We start from the raw sequence: 5,000 nt of genomic DNA, 5'->3' as shown, positions 1-5,000 counted from the left end.
CATCTAAAAACGCCCTATATTTTATGTTAAAGCACTTAGTATCTCAAAAACGAACTAAGGTGACCCCCATTTTTTATTGCTTAAAAGCGATTAGCAGGCTAAGATGAACTCTGCAAAGTTTAAAAAAAATCTGGAGAGGATTCAGAACCACCTTAAAATTTCCAATTGTGAAGGTGGCTATGAATCTGCTGCAGATAATAGGCCATTTCAGCTTTAATGTCTGCCTCCTCTTCAAAGCAAGTCTAAGTGCGAAGTTTTTGTGATGGTAATCAGTTCTACTTTACAGATGAATGAAAACTAATTTTCATAACAAGAACTTCGCACTAATCTCGTACCAAGATCTCCCACGGTCATACCGAAGGGAGATCTGGTAAAGTTCGATTTCAAGCATGCTCAGTGCTAGCGAGGCCCGAAATACGGGCTTTTCTATCACTGCGCATGTTCGTACTCTCTGTTGTGATTTTGGGTTAATTTGCGGAATAAACATGGATTTCGAGAGTATTCTTGAAGAGGTTATTTTGGGTAGAGGACAAGGAAACCTTAAACTTAAGCCGAAACAGAAAGAAGGGCTACAGGCGATTGTTTTTGAACGGTCGAGATTGTTTAATTGTCGGAGCAACTGCAGAATAACTGAAACGAACGCTTAGGCTAATTAATCAGTAAACGAGTGCTGTTCTCTTCACACAATCTCGTGAAAAGTGTAGTTGACCAAACCGTAAATTGAGAGCGAAAATGTTAAAGAGTGCTTAGACATAATCACTGCAACGAGCGCTATTTTCTGAAAACGATCTCGTGAAAAATGTAGTTAATCTAATCGTAAAATTCACAATTGATCACTACTTAATTCGCGAGTCATGCTTTAAGAACGATAAATACTGTTTTGAATAAATTACATACTTAAACTTGAAGTACCTCTTAGCAAGAAGCTACGCAGAACTTTATTCGAGTGGCAGGGTACGTGGGGCTTTCGTCGGTATCATTTACACAAACGTTGCAAATTTTTTAAATGATTTTCCTCAACTGTAAAGCTTTTCCTGCGTCGGAAAAAAAAGAACTTTCCCCCGCACAACTGGCATTTATTCAAAACAGCACATGAGCTTGCGAAAACCAAACTTCACTAAGTGCCCCGCGAAATAAGCCAATCGGAGCGTAGATTGCAATGCCGCAACCTTTTTTTAGTAGCCAATGAAAAATGGTGTACTGTCGAACTTTACCAGATCTCACATTTCCAGAGAAAGAGTGAGATCTGGGTACGAGGTTAACCGTTGCACTTAGAACAGGTTTGAAGAGGAAACAGGCATGATCTCGGAAATGGCCTATTTTCTTAAACTTTGCAATGAGTTTTGTCTTAGCGTGCCAATTACTCTCCAGCATTAAAAAATGGGATTCACGGAGTTCGTTTTTTGCGAAATACGCGTTTAAAGATAACATATAGCGTGTATTTTGGTGGCTCATTTGTTTCCATGGTAACCTATTACGTCACATTAATGAGTGCATCTGGTTAAGCATTTATTGGTGTTTCATATGGTATCATAACATTGCAGTTAAAGTGCCCATAACGTAAAAAAGAAAAAAATTCCCTTTTGAAAGTCCATATTGAAAAATAAAGTTTAGCGAAAGGATTTTCCATTCAAACGAGAGCCGAATTTTCTACGACTTTTTAAGTAGCATGCAAATTGCCCGCCATTTTGGCATACCACTTGCTGAGGTCTTCTCTCGAGTAATGACGTAGATTCAGGAACACGTGGTCAGACAGGATTTGAGAGTTGATGCGAAAAAAATGCCTGAAAGATGCGTTACCGCTAGCCGCAGTGCCGAAGTGAACGAAAGTGGGTTTCGCGCGGTTCACGTCGGATAGAGTGAATTGAGTAGAATGGCTGCTGCCGCAGTGCCTTAGTCGACTTAAGTTTAAATTGAGCTGAGTGGACTGGCTAGTGCCGCAGTGCTTGCCTCATGGATTAAAGAACGAGGTGTATCCAACAACACGACTGCGATACTGCGGCAGCAGTGTTTTTAGGATCCATTTCTTGTGGGAGGGTATTCTGCTTTTGACATTAAGTCTGTAATAGGTAGTATCTGCAGATTTCGCAAAGTGATTTTCTGCTCAATATCTTAATTTAAGTTATTTCAGTTAAAGCTGACCTGCACGTGCGAGCAAAAGCCTAGCCTCTGTATCCAGAGAAGAATCCAACACTTTATAACTTCTCAAGTGTGCCTTGGTGTCCTTATCACATTTTGCTATTGTTACGCATTGAACGTTTGCTGGATTATCAGAACTTGCGCCACAAATTCCCCCAACAAACTCAGAATAACCGCACGAAGCCATTGGTCTGTGTGCTTTGTCCTAACCTCTTGCGTGACAGCTCTGACGACACAATCACGGCACAACTCGCGAAGGTCACAAAGCGTTCGACTGGTTCGATGGTCGTTTGAGGGCTTCGAGGAAAATCCAACCAGCGTATACTTATATAAAGGGGGATACTTTTGTTTGTTTGTTTTGCAGGTATGTTCAGAAAGTGAATTAAGGAAACTTGTTTGCGTAAAAATATGGAATAGAATGAATCTTCCTAGTATGCAAATTTTTAGGTCAGTTATTTTAATTACCGGATATGTCACTCTTGAACCAAAACAGTTAAATTTTGAAATGACACGTTCCATTTTACCTACAGTAGTTCCAGTAGACCTAAAGACTCGAATTGTTCAGTGAATAAATCGAGATTAGCGTGTGTGATTTCAATATACCTCGCCTCCGCTTTGGTGGTCAAAGGTCGACTTTTGTTGACAAACAGCATGTTGAAATTGGCCTCAAAAATCCTCCGTTTCATTTACCCAAAAATTTTATTGAATTTAATTGCAGCAGAAACATTGCTTATTCCAATGAATATCGTCCCGTTTGAGAAAGCCATGTACCAGGATGCTTTTTTGACAGTCGAATTTCGTACAAATTTGGCACTCTGTAATCAATGTAAAAAAGGTTAAGTTTTAAAATTTGGTCAAAAATTCCAGATTTGGTATATTGTACCGTTAACAGCGCTAAAGGGTGAAGGAATTACTCTAGTTGTGCCATGTTGTTTTGAATTTCAAGTTACTCATTGGTTATTTCAAAAATAGCGATTCAAACGAGCAACAATTTGGAGTGGTTTTCACTCTCTCACAAGGCCCCATACCGAAAAAGTCGCCGTACAGGTAAAATAATTATCGAAACAAACTAAAACATATTTTTCTAAAAATGGTTTTGGTAGTACTTTATTGTGACAAAGTTTGGCAATTTTCGATTTTTTTATCTTGCACGGTCTTAGGTGAAAATTGCTGAGAGGCGCTCTTAACTATTAGACCATTTTCATGGAACCAATTATTCAGGGAATTAAGCTCTTCTTGAAGGACACGTTCAATGGTCATTACATCCTTGTTGGCGAAGAACAGTGCAGTGTCGTCCGCATATAAAACAACCTTGCTTTGCTTGACACAGTTTGGAAGATCGTTGATAAAGATGAGGAATAACAAGGGTCCTAGAACAGACCCTTGTGGTACTCCAAAGTTCAAATCCATGGACTCAGAGGAGGTTCCATTAACGCAAACAGACTGAGTTCTACCTGATAGATAATTATCAAACCAGTGTAAAGCGTGATTTAATATCCCAACGTGAGCAAGTTTGGATTTCAAGATGGAATGATCAATCAAGTCGAACGCCTTGCTCAAGTCCAAGAACACACCACCAGTTAGGCAACCTTGATCCATATTTTTCAATATGAAATCAGGTACATCCAAGAGGCAAGTCGTCGTAGAATGGCCTGGTCTAAAGCCTGATTGATGGGAGGATAACAGCTTGTTAGTTGATAAATGCTGATATATCTGACTGTGAACTGCTCGCTCGAAAATCTTCATCACCACTGGTAAGACAGATATGGGTCTCAAATTATTAGGATCGGAGACAGAACCATCTTTGTGAAGAGGTGTCACAGTGGCACATTTCCATGATCTGGGTATAATAGCGGCATGCAGTGACAAGTTAAAGATGTAAGTTAAAGGTGCGGCAAGGACGTCAGCTCCAGTTTTTAGAAAACGAGTGTGAATATCTTTGAGGCCTGAAGACTTGTTAACTTTCAAAGAAGATAATTCCTTACGCACAAAATCAACTGAGATGTCTTTAAATTCAAAATTCTTTACTGAAGCCAAATTAGGTACATCAGAAACATCACTTAGGCTAACTTGAATGGATTGCGTAGACTTGAGACGTTCAGCCACTGAAGTAAAAAACTTGTTAAGAATAGTAGCCATCCCCTGATCACTTGTATAGCTGGTCTTATCAAGAATGATCTCATGAAGTGCCGCTTTCTTTTTCTTCGGTAACAATTTCTTTAAAGTAGTCCATATGTTCGAAGTATCCTTAGTGGGATCAGTTAATAAGGTGTTAAAATACTCACGCTTGGCTACCTCGATTAATCTTGTAACAGCGTTCCTTAAACGTTTAAAAGCCTTCCAAACGTTGTCTGATTTCCCCTTGTCGGCTTTGCGTTTCATTGCATCGCGCGATTTCATCGCCTGGCGTATTTCATCGGTCGTCCAAGGAGGTCCACACTGTGTGTGGGAAATAAAATACAGTCGAATGTGAAGCCTAAAAGATGCTCAATTTAACTTTCATTCAATAAAATGAATCAAAATGACTCACCTCTGGGGTATTCTAGTCCCGAAACTGTAAAATAAACTCGAAAAGGCACAAGAATACCCCAGAGGTGAGGCTTTATGGTCACCTCGCCACCAGGAAGACTCGCCACCAATAAACTCGCCACCAAGGGTCATCTCGCCACCACCAAATCGCCACCAAGGCATCACCATCTCGTATTGCCTTTTATTATTGCAAATATTATAGGACATAATTCAGCCTGTTGGCTGCGACATTTTATATAAATAAACTATCTATCTATCTATCTATCTATCTATCTATCTATCTATCTATCTATCTATCTATCTATCTATCTATCTATCTATCTATCTATTGC

Source organism: Montipora capricornis, chromosome 2, assembly GCF_036669925.1.
Source record: "Montipora capricornis isolate CH-2021 chromosome 2, ASM3666992v2, whole genome shotgun sequence".
Taxonomy (NCBI): Eukaryota; Metazoa; Cnidaria; class Anthozoa; order Scleractinia; family Acroporidae; genus Montipora; species Montipora capricornis.
This window is presented reverse-complemented; position numbering follows the sequence as displayed.